The following is a 15,320-nucleotide window of genomic DNA, read 5'->3' on the forward strand; positions in this document are numbered from 1 at the left end:
TCTTCTCTTCTGCTTAGCCAGGTTTGAAAATGGGGAAAGTTGCCTAGGAGGCCAGAAAACAACTATTGTTAATACTCTGGCACTCTAGATATTTTTCTATTAATTTCTCTCTCTCTCTCTCTTTATATATATATATATATATATATATATATATATATATATATATATATATATGTGTGTGTGTGTGTGTGTGTAAGACTTTTTTTATCCAAGAAAATTCACAGTATTTTTTTTTAAACTTAATGGGCATCCTTTCATGTAGATGGCTATAGGTATATGTGACATAATATTTACTAGCCTATATTATTCTGAAGTAAGAAATTAGCCTTTTTGTAAGTAAGTAATTAGCCTTTTTGCTGATAAACTGTCTCTTATCTGCCTTACAAACAATTCTGTAGTAAACATCCTTATAACTAAATCCTTAGATACAGCCTAATTAATCTTCTTAGGATAGCTCCTCAGAAGTAAAACAAGTAAAGACAGCATATTTCAATGGTGTCTTAAATGCATGCCAAATTGGAAAGTAAGTTTTCTAAAACAAAATTAGAGAAGTTTCCAGAATTATCCTAGAACAGCTTCCAACATATGATCTAAGAAAGGGACATGAACTATAAATCAGAATAAGACACGATGATATCATCTTAGGATTGCTGGAAATTTTTAGTTTCTTCATGTTGGCTCCTCTGCCCCAGCCCCCCACTCTACTCTACTCACCACACACATATACTATGATTTCCCTATAGTGGTTAGAAGTAAAACTGTTATGGTAAAAAAACTTACAAACATACCTTCTGGGGCAATAAAGAAGGGTAAGGTTAGGAAGGCTGCACCCAGCTTTTCTGTCAACTTGGTTAGAGGGGAACATGAGTGAAAAAAGCAAATAAGACCACCACAGAGTGAAAGAACATCCATGAACACTATAATTTAGGATTATATAGAAAAGGACTCATGAGGAAAAGAGAAAAGAGTGACCATGAAAATGTAGTGCCCTTTCACTCAGGTAACTATTAAAAAGCTCACCCTCTGGCAGAATAATAACAAAAATCTGACCCTATTACAAATATTCTCATGAGCTCATTCTGTGACATGAGACAAGTCATTATTTATTTCACAGCATAATATACAGTAGATTAAACCAGTCTTTTTATTAAAGCTCGGCTTCCATCAAGTTCAGACTATTTAAATGCCAAGTCTTGTTCTAGTTTACATGGTTACCTACATTCCAATCCAGCTTACAAAGCCAAGAGAGCTCAGTGAATTAATCAAGTTACTATTAAGGAGCCGTTGGCTTTGCTGGTTCCTTCTAAAATATCGTATTACCTCACTATGTGACCATGAACAAACTAATCACCTTCCACCAGACCAAATGAACACTGTTACTTAGTGATCATGGATATTATGTCCAGGCATCCATCCTTGGCTTCACTAGGCCAAAAAATAAAATATAGGATAGCAGGTGAAATTAAAAGGTATTTTTCTTCTCTTGGGTTTCCTTCCTCTTATTAGAAAGTAGAGAAGAAACACAAGCCCTATGTTAAAGAAACAAAAAGGGCTAGAGAAACAACACATCCCCTAAACACTCCCACAGATTCTTCTATGTCATTCAAATCCCAGGTCAAAAGATGTCACAGATATTCCATGATTAAACAGGAGATTTTTTAACAGAAAAAGTCTATGGATCTTGAGACCATTATTTCCTCTTCCTTTAATGGTCCACAAGAGGGAGCCCTGCAGTCACTATATCTGCCACTATAAAGCTATAAAAACCAGTTAAGATATTTAAAAAATCCCATATTTTCCCTTGAATCTATATATATTCCTTGTTTTACCTCAAAGGCATCTTTCTTGAGATTGCCCCCATTCTCCCCTAAATATATATCTACTTTTATAAAAAAACCTCTGTCTATGCCTTTGGGGGGGGGAAATCATCGATTACAGTTGAAAGACATACATTGCTTAAATTTTTTCATTTTTAAAAAAGTCAGAACTAGGTTTTACTCTGTCTAGGGCAAGGTCATGTTGAATAAATAAAAGATCTGAACAGAATAATGGAACAAAAGATCTGAAGTTATTCTACATTCTAACTTTCCCTTTCTCTTTGTTTCCCTTAAAAAGAATAGGTGCTAGTATCTGGGAGCCTACTGTAAATATGGAGTAATTACATTTATCCTATGTTTTGGGGAAAGTTTTCTCAGATGAATTTTCACACTTAGTAGCATGGACAGATGGGGGGAAAGTGAGATAGGTGCCTGGAGCATTGGTGTTAAATAGAGAAGAGAAGCCTGTACTGATACGGAGAAGCATGACAGCAGAGTGGGCAAAGTGGACTTAGGAAGTAGACACATTCAAGTAGACACATTCAGAATCCCAGCTGTCACTAATTTTATGACATTAAGCAAGCTATGATCCTCACTTTCTTCATCTGTAAAACAGGCCTCACAGGACTTGTTGTAGAGATTAAATGAGATAATACATGCAATGTCTGCACATTTTTTAGCAAGAAAACAAGCAATTAAAATTAATGAATGATTATTATTGTATATATCAAATATTTTATACACATGACATCATACTATTTAACCAGATTTTTCACAACTATATAACTTCATCCTGAAAAACCACTGATTACATAAGAACTAAATTGCACACATTTAAAAGATTTCAAAATATGCATACAGTCTCATTACCTTAAAATGAATACATAGTAAATTTCATTATAAATAAAAAACAAGTTGCTAATAATCTAAAATTATATCAACACTAATGAGACTAAAATGCATATCCAATATTTTTCCTTCAAGCAATTCTTAAAATCTTAGTTTGCAGAATTCAATATCCACTTTGATAATATTTAATAAGAGATAGAAAACTCTCTAAAAAGATTACTCTTGTTATTAGAGATCCGTATCCCTCTTATACTGTATCCCTCTTATGCTCATAACTTTAGCTTTTTACTCATTAAATGTTTAATTCCCTTATTGTGTGCTGTGAAAGAAAGGACACAGGTCTTAATACAGCATTTCCTTCAAAACCTAAGAGACAAAATAAAGCCTGAAGTTGAATTTCCAATTTCACCAATTCTCCAAAATACAAGTAGAATTAAACAAGTATTAAACTGTATTAAGATTAGTCCAACCCAGATCAGTTCCCTGATTTCTGCTATGAGGTTAAAGAAGATATTTAGAAGAAAGAACATTCTGTTCTTCCAAATTTGGGACAATAATGAAACAAAAATCCATGGTTTTCCAATGTAGACATTCCAGAACCACCTGGAAACTAGATGAGTTCTAAAAGATCCGAATCTATAGTGCAGAATGTCTCATGATGCAAGTCAATAGGATAGTGTTGATCTTTACAAGCACCATTTTGGCAAGGGGATTGTCAAAGACAGGAGGTAGGAACGTGGCTCATTGAAAAGATGGGGGAAAGGACATGAGACGATTGTTTCCAGCAATATCTCCATGAACTTAATTATGGAAATGTTGTTTTTGAAACAACCAGATATGATTCAAATAAATGATTGGGAACAAATTAATTTAACAGAAACTCCAGACAAAATATGACCTTAGACTACACAGCTCTAAGTGTAGGTTGGCATGCTCAAGTTTGAATGAGAAACTAAAATTATGAATGACAGACGGCCACATTAGCAGACCAAACAAATAATGGTTGGAAAAAAGTATGCTTGTGAATTGGAAAGGAATGACCAAGCAGCACAGTACAAAAGCTAACAAAAAAATAAAATAACTTAATAAAAAAATGCATGAATGAGGGAAATGCCAAGCCAACAACTTTTATGCCTGAAGTGAAGAAAAGAAGCACTAAAAGCTTCCAAATATAATGGAAGCTGCCCCTCCTTGCATGGGAGTTACTACACATAGCAAAAACTTAGATAATCTAAGTCAGTAAAACCAGCTTTAAAGTTCAAGATACACAGAAAGAGATGTCCTTTCAGAGCATACAACTAACTCTGTAACAATAAAGTTCAACACAGCCCTCTTAGGAAGATAGGAAGTAAATCAAAATCAAATGCACATGAGGAAGTGCAGGAAAATTTTAGGGCAAATTTTGTGTTTTCATAGTAGTTCACTGTAAGAGAGACAACATGAGACACTTGACTCAGGGGAAAGGCAGCTGGTTAGCCTGAACTTGTTTAACAGTTAATACAGATTATATTTAAAGAACTATAAACAGGACCTTATAAAATCTAACTGGTAGATGATATACAACTTTAGTCAATTCAAGGCAATAAAAACACATTCAGTCTCTACTATGAGCCAGAAGCCACCAGAGACCTGGACTAAAAAGATAAATAAAACTAAAAGCCAAAACTTAAAAGCTTTTAGACTACGATGTAAATATCCTGAATGGTTCCCCTGCTACCCTAGCATGGGGTGGAGTACAGTACAAAAATGAATAAAGAGCTCAAAATAATGGGCAAAACACATTTATGTGGACTGGAACATTACTGTGTGCCAATAAAAAAGAAATGGAAAAAACTACATTTGTGTGGATGTGAAGAAACTGTAAAGAAACATTCCTTGTATTACATCTTGTCAGACATTGGCAGACACTGTGCCCTCTGGTCTGGATGACGTCAATGAGCTTTGGCAAATTCCACGCAGAGAACTGTCAAGCTGACAACTTCCATTACTATTTAATAAGCATGCCAGAATCTCTTTCTAAGTGGGCATGTGGAATGGGATTATAATAATTCTTTTATATTTAAAGATATTAGGGTTTATTATTCTATAAGCTCAAGATAAAGTGTAACTACAAGAATTACTAAATTTAGAGCAAACAAGAAATGAATTTTTGACAAAAAATCAACATGAAATTCACTTCGTTATGTTAAATTAATTTAAGATTCAAAATACTTTAAAGAGAACAGCCAACCGAACAGAGAGAAATCTTTGTAGGACTATTTGGAACTTTTACTTTAGCCCACTCAATGTAAGTCATTTATGCAAAAGAAAAAAATGGAAATGAGTGAATCTCTTGATTTCCTTTATCCTACTAAATGTAAGCCACTTATTCTAAAGAAATAAAAAAAAAAAAAAACAGAAATGGGTGAATCCCTTGGTTCTCTCCAGAGTTGTGTGAAAGTGGAAACTTGAAAGCCCAGTGAGGTAAGGCGGCCACAGTATGGGAACCACACTGAGGAGCAAAGGAGCCCACCGTGGGGAGCTACAAGTTCCAGACCACTTTTGTGGTAAACCTCTGTGCTGTCAGCCCAGCACTCTGTCTATTGCTCTCTCTCCCATTGATCAACTTCCTTTTTTCTCCCTCCTTTATCTGTCCCCTCATCCACCTTTTCCTACCAATTTATTAGTTTACATATTGCTCATCATTAGTAGGTGCCTCAAACTTGAACAGATTTCCCCAAATTATGGTTGAGATTAAATACTTTAAAATTAAGGGCCATCATAAATAAAATAAAATTATAGAAAAAAAGAATGTTTATTCAGGGGAACAAAACTGATCAAATTATATCGTTATAGTGTGTGCATATACAAATATGTAACAATGAATTCTACTATTCTGTGTAATTATAACACCAGTTTTTAAATAGGGGGGGGGGAAGAATATATTTATTAAATGCAGAGGACAAGAAATCTGCACCTTATTGGTGAGAATACCCTGAGACAGGGCTGGTCTGAAAGGTAGGGATCTTTGAAAAATGAGATAGGAGTTAAAAAGTTTCTCTTTGGGTCTTGCAAAGTATTAATGCCAACATTTTCAGTTTAAATATTTGTCAGAAACTAATCAAGCTTCTCATAGCTAAAAAATAAACCACTAAGTCCAACCAACACTTGTTTTTATTAGGGCATAGAAAATCATCATACACTTTAAAGAGCTAGAGATACTTTATTTGCTGCTCATCCTGTAGCACTCATTGAATTTGGGAATTTCATTAAAGGATTCTATGCACAGCTTTGGGGAACAGATAAGAGAAAAAGAGGTTAAATGTGAAGCATCAACTCAGCTTTTTGTTTCCTAAACAAATCCTTACAGACTAGCACAGTAAAAATACTTATGGACTACTTGTGACACTTTCCCTACTGCATCAGAGCCTGTCCTTTCTGTTCTGTAAGAAATCACTGTCCTTCTAGAAGGCCCAATAAATTTTTTTGACTAATGTGAGCATCTAAAAATTTTAACAGTATCTTTACAAGCTAAGAGCTTCCAAATGCTTTAACACAAATTACTCATATTATTCCCACTGATAAGTGTGCTGATTAAATCACAAAGCAGAACACTCCAAAAAGAAAATATTACTTTGAGACAATACTCCAAGGAATGTTTCTGGCTATTCTAAAATAATGAGATCAATGACTTTCTTATGTGAAAAATCCCTTTTTCAAACTCATAAACTGTGTAAATATGTATGATAAATATTATCTTTTGGGCTATAATAGAAAAGATGTAATTCATAAAAATACAAACAGGTCAAAGAATACTTCAAACCCTCTTGAGTTGGGGAAATTTTTATTTATTTAAAATTTTATTTTAGAATGAAGAGAATACTTAGAGTATCTCTCATTCTCTCTATCACACACACACACACACACACACACACACATGCAAAGCTAGTTAAAAATAAGAGCTTTCTATGACAGATCCAATCTCAGAAAATACTTGACTTAAAAATTATAGAATGTATTAATTAAAGCAGAATCATTATGACAAAGCTGCCAAACTAACTCTGACTGCAGATTTATACCAGATCCTTGAGAAACATGTCTTGGCAAAGAGAATTCATGATCATTAAAATCCCTCCACCCTCTACAACCATGAATACAAACAAGTTTAAAAATGTCTTCCCAAAGTCTGAACTCAGTTTTTTGTAAACAACCAGAGGACTGGTTTAATATCAATCAACAAATACGTAATCTCAATATAAACTATGATTTTTATGGGTTCTAATTTCATAATGCACTTTTAAACTTTTTAGAGAAAATTTCAAAATACAAAAAGTTAAACAAATAGAAACAAACAATTCAAAGAGGACTCTTTACTGAGATTTTCCATTAATAATGTCTGCTATATCATTACCTGTGTGTGTAGACCCAATTCTTTTTTCTAAACATTAAGGGTGGGTTATAAACATTCTGGTCCTTTATTTCTATAAACTTCAGTGAATAACACCATTTTAATTAATTTAACACATTTTCCTATTATAAATAAGGCCAATTTGAATGGCTTTGCATGTAGCTTAACATTTATAAAGGATTATTTCTTTTGCATGTATTTCTAATAGTAAAACCAAAGAGGAGGAACGATGTTTAAATCACTTAGTATATACTGCCAAATTGCCCTCTCCAGAGTCTCTAAGTGAACTCCTACCACCTGCACCTCTGTTGATTCTTTGTTTAACTTACTGTAATACTAATTCATTTGTTTAATAGTTAAGTTGATTGCTTTTTGCAGTTTAGTGTGCTTCTATGTTCACCTGATTTTCTTCTACATTTTTTGCCCCATTTTAGAAAGACACTTCAGTCAAAACTTGCTGAATAATAAGGCCTATGGCAAATCCTATTGTGAAGATAAATGTACACTACTTTAGAGAATAAGAGCTATGGCAAAAACACAACCCAAACCACAAAAACTCATGGCATCACAAACTGTAATCTACTTGATAAAATTATTGTTCTGCTTGCAGTTAACAGTGGGGCCTGTAATTGTTCCCTGACAAGCTGTCTTGGATCTAGCTGGTTCTTCAGAGAATGAATCTTCATTATATCACCCAAACATTGCTAATGTATATATAAAAATCTTCAAAGAAAAGCTCAATATTGCAGTGTGGATGTCTAATTTCTTTAGATGTATATGCTGTTAGTATATTTTAATAAACATACTAACAGCATATACACATTTCCCCCCATATTTAAGCTTTCCCTCCCTTGAGAAAGACCTGACCCTGGGTGCAGAGTAGAGAGGATGAAGCAAGAAACAGAAATTCTGAAAGTAAGGACAAGGGTTAGGTGTTCACCAGAATGATCCCTGACAGTGGTGATAAAGGTCTAGATCAAGGAGGATATGAGATAAGGAGGTCAGAGAGCAGATAAACATGGCAGCTATTTTAGAATGCAAAAATACATTGGATTTAATGACAAACTGGGTTTAAGCAATGAAAAAAACAGACACAAGATTTTTACAACAGAGAAATTAATAGTGTAATAAATAGTAAATTTAGGTAAAAGTGAAAAGGTAGACAGGCATGGTGGTACACACCCATAATCCCACTGGCTCCAGAGGCTAAGACAGAGGATTCCGAGTTCAAGCCAACCTTAGCAATTCAGTGAGACCCTGTCTCTAAATAAAGTCTATAAAAGGGATGGGGATGTGGCTCAATGGTTAAGTGCCTCTGGGTTCAATCCCCAATACAAAAAAAAAAAAAAAAAGTGAAAAGGAGAAAATTGTAAGCAGAGAAAATTCTAGTTTCAATGAATTTAATACACATATCCAGAATTTTAAGATCAGAATATTAATTATTTGGGAAGGAGGACAGATATTGGGGATTCTATCCTGCAGGCATTTTACATCTGAGCTACATCCTCAACCCTTTTTTCAACGTTTTGAGACAGGGTCTCATTAAATTGCCAAGGATGGCCTTGAACTTGTGATCCTCTGGTTTCAGCCTCCCAAACTCCTGGGATTACAGCTTGTGCCACTATACCTGGCCTTCATCTAGAAACTATTTTTATTTCAGCATGTATGTAAAGTTCTTGTGTCACTGTGAAAAATAGTATTATTTTAAATTATATGTAAATAAGGAAAAGGGCTTATTATAGACATTTAATTCTTCAGTACCTCCACAGATTTTGATGTTTTAGTACCTCTGAAGGTTTAAACCCATCCTACAGAGTTGTTTAAGCTAAGGGAACTCTACCAAGTCTGAAATTATAGAAGATGAATGAGTATATGACTTCAATCATAGGAATCCTCATCCCAGGACACTTCACAGGAAAGCAGAGATACAAAACAACCTTGCCACCACAAAAATATCTTCAACTAGTGTGAGGGGAAATGATATACTCCACAGGGAAAAAACCTTGAGGTTCACAACTGGAAAGAAAAGAATGACTATTGGTCATGAAGTCTGAGACAGCTCAGACTTGCAGAAATTCAAGCCTAGGGTTAAATTAAGGACAAGCTTTAGAAGTTAATTCCTGCAGAGAACAAGTTCAGACAAAACTAAACAAAGAAGTCAGTAGAAGAGGAGAAAGGTAACAAGTTTTAGTCATAGCAGGAGCATGTGCTCAATCCCTGATTAGATCACATTTCACAAAAAAACACTGGATTAAATATTTTAAGGAATTCTGAGCTGTGTGATAAGCAGATCCTACTAAACCAGTAGAAAAGAAAAATTCCTTTTTTTCTCCTCTCCAAATTATATTTTAAATAAAGACAGATAGTCTTGTTTTGTTGTATCTAAGAAACTCATTCTACAAGGATAATTTCCAACTACAACCTAAAGTCTTAGATATTCATCACCTTTGATAAATAGCACAATGAGATCCAAAAGGCAGCGAGCAAGCTGCTCTCACAACTGAGCTGTCCTCTCTTCTAAAATACTATACTGCAAAGTTCTCTTATCAGTAGATCAGGATTACCAAACCCTGGTAGTCAAGCCTCATACTGCAGTGTATTATTTTGGACCACTGTTTGTCATGGAGTTACATTTATTATCTGGGAATCTTTATCTCCTAAAAAGAATATCTAACCTGTTTGCCTTTGTTATCACCATCAATATATTTAGTCTTATGTCTCTTTTAGTCTTATGTCTATTTAGTCTTAAGTTTCTTTTCCCTTCCATGTTGTAAAGCCACCCAGTTTCCCTCTCAGAAGCAACCAATTTTTTGTCGCCAGTTTCCACTATATTGTTATGGGGGAAAAAAAAACTATATATTGATTCATTCTTGCTTCCCGCACTAAGAAGGAAGCATTATTCTTTTATTCTTTTTGATAATAGTTGTAGAATGTTTTTTTACTGACATTTACAGTGAAAATATTGTACTTGCTTCTAAAAAAGCTACATTTGCTTTACAAAATAAATTTGAATGGTTTATTTTCTGTAATCTGAAAGAATTTTAAAATCTCTGAAAAAAATCTGGAAGAATCTGCTGCATCTCCAGCCCTCAGGCTTTGAGAGAGAACACTTAATGTGACTTTCTCTAACATGTTGTTTTTGAGGATTCCTTTATACTCTTGTGTTTATCATCTACTCCAAATAACTTTAGTTTTTGTGAGTATGGTAATTGATATTTACCATGATAAAAATTAAAAATTTTAAGTTTACTATATAAGTATCTAATATTTAAAATTTAAAATACAGAAATTTTATTTAAAAATATGTAAATATTTTTTAAAATATGTAAATGTATACATGTTTGTTATTTAATTAAAAATAAATTTGCGAATGTGTAAATATTTATTACTTATTTATTTTTATTTTTTGTGGCACCAAGGACCCAACCCAGGGCTCCCCGTACATGCTACGAAAGTACCACATCTCCAGCACAAATGTCTGTTCTTTTTGACATGGAGTAATTACTATGAAGATTTTAAGGGCAATTTATAAGTATTGCTTATAATTACAAATTATAATTTGTTCTCCCAACTGAAACTTCACTTTCCACTAGTACTAATTATGTATGAGAGAAAATTTATTTTACCCAAGCCAGTTTTAGGAGTAATAGTAAACATGTGAGCTAGTGCTGAATCAGTAGTTATCAAACAAATGCAAATTAGAACAAGAATGAGACTTATAAAAATATTACTTCTGTTTATTTACTATAAATTTGAAGCCAATCTTTTATTTAATTTCTATTATTTTTTTCAGATATGTTTTTATTTTGATGGAAATGAATATAGGATTAATTAAAAATTGAAACATATTATTACTTCATTTAAAAATAACAATAAGCCCACAACATGTTAATATAAACAAAATAATTTTTAATTTAAAAAAAACTGTCTTTCAAAATAAAGAAAAAGTTAATGAAAGTCAGGCACAATGGCACATGCCTGTTACTGTTACAGTTCCAACTCCTCCAGAAGCTAAGGCAGGAGGATCCACGAAGCTGAGTTTCTAGGCAGGCCAGTCTGGGCAACAGAGCAAGAGCTCATCAAAATAAATAAGTAAAAGTGAGGGAGGGAAGAAAGATACTATTTTACATTTCTGTAAATCTCTTCAATATATGGCTATTTCTCATATCTGCTACTATACCGAATGTGAGATATCACACATTTTGTAGCCTCAGAAAATTCCACTAGACCTGTGTGAGAGAATAAGAGTAAGAAAGGCAAATTAACATCTTAGCATTATTATGAAAACAGTTTTAACCTCACAGGTGCCCCACAAATCTTGACAATTGTTGATATCATGTAGCTGAATTATCTTCATTCAGTTCTGATAAGATAAACTACAACTTTCAAGAAAATTTTCTGGATCATACAGCTATTTAAGTGTATTTTTAGAGTCATGCTAAATAGACTATTTTGATTCCTTAATTTTCTTTATATCTGTTGGGCCTTTCCCTATAATTTTTGGATATGCATCTTAACTTCATTAAATCCTTTCTTAAGTTAATTACCAATTTATTATAAACTCAGTATTTAGTAGCTCTATTTTTATTTTAGTTTTCTAATTCATTAAATTCTGTTTATTATCTTTACTAGTTGCTTTCTTCACCTATTCTTAGATATCCTTTGTTATTCTTTTTCTTCTTGATTGGACTACTTAGTTGACTTAGTTCATACTTTCTCATAAACATAAATATTTCAAAGTTACAAATTGTCCTGTAAGCTAAACAGTCTTCAACTGTGTTCTAACTTTGCTATTAATTTCAAGCTTCAGTGATTCTACTTCCCCCGTCATCACTCTCTTTCTTTCCCCTTTGCAATGTAAGTCTCTAAAAAAAAGTTGTCTGTCCTTGCTATCTCTAATTCCTAGCTTTCTATTCTCTCATAATTATATCCACTCCTATCACAGGCCTCCCTACCACCATCTTCCCATAGCTATATCAATTCTTATTCCTCCTCTTATCTGACTTATCAGCATAATTTGGCAAAGTTAACGCATCAAAATTTGATTTTTTTCATGTCTAGTACAAATTCAGATTCATTATTCTCCATAATGACATCCATCTGATAGCACTGTTCACCTTCTATCATTACCTTCTATCTACATTACCACATTTGTCATAAATACCATAGACGTGTGGATGTGTTTCTGGACTCCAAAAAGTGCCATTATTCCCATTTGTCAATCCTTTAACTAATATCATCCTAATTTAGTTATTATATGCTATAATAAATTTTGATATCCAGGAGAAGCAAATCCTATAATAGCTCTTTTTCCTGATTGTCTGAGTTATTCTTGACTTTTTCAATCTTACATATAAGTTTTAGAATCAGCTTGTTGATTCCATTAGGAAAAAAATAGTGAGTTTTATTATTATTTCACTACACCTATACACAGGTCAATTTGAGAAAAACTGACATTTCTATTTAGTCTTCTGAATCATGAACAATGGTATATGTCTCTATTTTGGTCAACTTAATTTTCCTCTATAATGTCTTATAGTTTCCTATAAAGTTGTACCAAATTACACTGATTGACTTTTCAATATTAAACCAACCTTATAATCCTAGAAAACACAAATTGGGTCAAAATATGTTAGTCTTCTAATATACTACAGATTTAATTCAATTATGTTATGCATATCCATGAGTGATTTGGCTGCAATTTTCTGTTCTTGTTGTATCCACATCAGTTAGTTAATATAAAGACCTTGCTGGCCTTACATAATAATTATGAAGTATGTCTTTTTCTTTCTACTCTGTAGAAGTTTGTGGATAAAATTTTAGTTTGACAGTTATTTAGTTTTTCTAGCACAGCAGAGCTATCTTTCCTTTGTCTTTTAGCATTTCAGTTCTTTTGTAAATGAACTACCTTGCCTCAGCCCTGCCCCACCAACACATCTGTGTGGCCACCATCACCACCTAGGATGCAGAGGATGAAGTTACCTCTGAAATCAATACACCCTATACACTGTGGCTCAAGTAAGAGGACCCCAAGAAAAAAAGAAAATGAAACAATCTGCTTCTGACAATCTCATAACCACTCTTTTGAAGGTGACTTTTTTCTCTCTCACAACTTTAATATTTTCTTTTTGACTTCAGTATTTACAGTTATACTATGTAACAGTATACAATATGTAATGTGGATTTCTTTTAATGTTTCTCTTTTTGAGATTTATAGTGCTTCTTAAATCTATGCCTTAATGTATTGTTGTTGTTGTTGTTTTGGTACCAGGGATTGAACCCAGGGGCACTAAACCACTGAGCCACATTTCCAGCTCTTTTTATATTTTATTTTGAGACTGGGTCTTGCTAAATTGCTTAGGGCCTTACTAAGTTGCTGAGGCTGGCTTTGAATTTATGATCCGCCTATCTCAGCCTCCTGAACCAATGGGTTTACAGGCATGCGCCACCTCAGTCTGTAAGTTTATGCCTTACTGTCTTTTATCACTTTGTAAAGACTTCTCAGCCATTGTCTCCTCAAAGACTACTTCTGTGAGATTATCTCTTCTCCTTATAGAACCTAAGTTACTTTATCAACAAATTTTGTGCCAGATTAAAGAAGGAAGATTTAAAAACTTTCAACTGTATTCCCTTTGGTAACTGTGGCCTACATCCTCTCTCCATTAGTCTGAGCAAGCTGTGTGACATGGCTGATCAAGAAAATACAGAAACATAATGCTTTGCAGGGTCCAGGCCCAGACCTTCAGAAACAAATTTCCTACACTTCCTTTCTCTTGAAATACTTTCTCTGGGAAAAGGCAGCTCCCATGTAAGAAGTCTAATTATAGTTAAGCATGGTGTTGCAAGCCTTTAATCCTAGCTACTTGGAAGGCTTAGACAGGAGCTCACTAGTTCAAAGCCAGCCTGGCCAACTTGGTGAGACCCTGTCTCAAAATAAAATTTAAACAAGGACTGGGGCTGCAGCTCACTGGTAGAGCACTTGCCTATTGTATGTGAGGCCCTGGGTTCAACCCCTAGTACCGGGCAAAAAGAAGTCCAACTACCCTGAGATTGCCATTTATGGAAAGAGAAATGCTGGTCAGCCCCAGGAATTCCAGCCTTCTTGGTGCTGACACCAGACCTAAGAGTGCAGAAACCATGCTGAGGTTCCAGCCCCAGGATATGACATGAAGAGAACCATGGCCCCAGGCATATGGACGCAGTATCGGCATTCCAGCCATTCCGAATTAAAGAGCAAGAAGTCATCCAGCAAAGGTAAGTCAAATAAGATAGATTTGAGTGAATTCCTGATTCTTGGAGTCATACGCATAAAAAAAGGTGATTGTTTTATGACAATAAGTTTTGGAGGCATTTATTACTAGTGGAAGAAGTAATCCTTCACCAAGGTCCCAAGTGTCCATGCACATTCTTAAGAGATGTGCCAAGAATACAAAGTCCTAATGAATATTTAGCCTGGGCTATTTCTCACGATTGTGTTTGAGGCTAGCAACCTCGAAGGACAAGTAAGTTTCTTTCCCTCATTAAGCAGAAAGTATTAGTCATGGATCAACTATAATCTGACTGAGATAGTTCAAAGCTGGCATTTATTTCTAGTGTGTGGGTAGCACTTTGGGGTTCCAACCTAAGCATGAAGGGTTTACCAGTACCTAACCACCCCATAACCTTGGTGGGCTTTATATACTTGTTTTTGCTTCTCTAGCCTTAAGTGTCCATCGAAAGCTCTGTAGTGCTTCTTATCAACCTTTCTCAGAATCAGCACATGCTACTCAAGGAAAGAGTGGTCTGAAAAGCCAGACTCATCTTTCTGCCTTATTATTAATATTTAGACACACTGAATACATGTCTTTCATATTTTATCCAGTTTTTCTCATTTTTTCAGTTAGGGTGTTAATCCAAATTACTTTACCCAACATGACCAAAAGTGGAACTCCTCCAGAAACAGATTTAATGTACTTAATATTGAAGGGGTTTAGAAGTTCTGTTTTTCCCTTTTCCTACATTATAGGATAGACCCACGCAGAATTTTTGCTTCTAAAATATGCATTTTACCAAGATGTTTGAAGGTGATGTGCATTTTCACATAAAATGGTAACACCTTGTTAAACTACTGAAATACCTTTATAAAATATCATTCATATAACAACATTATTTAGAGTAGTAGAGACAAATCAGTTGTAATAAAAATGACTTCTTAAAAAACATTTTAAAAGAAATGAATATCCGAAAGTAATTTCACAGTTAAATTATAAAAGAAAAACTAAAACAAA

General features: G+C 34.1%; 1 protein-coding gene across 3 annotated transcripts in view; it reads right to left on the reverse strand.

Annotated features, from left to right (window-relative positions):
• Pde7a (phosphodiesterase 7A) overlaps window positions 1–15,320 on the reverse strand; it is a 106,694-nt gene that overhangs the window by 26,936 nt on the left and 64,438 nt on the right. The gene's annotated exons all lie outside the window — the stretch shown is intronic.

This window comes from Urocitellus parryii, chromosome 7, assembly GCF_045843805.1.
Source record: "Urocitellus parryii isolate mUroPar1 chromosome 7, mUroPar1.hap1, whole genome shotgun sequence".
Lineage (NCBI taxonomy): Eukaryota > Metazoa > Chordata > Mammalia > Rodentia > Sciuridae > Urocitellus > Urocitellus parryii.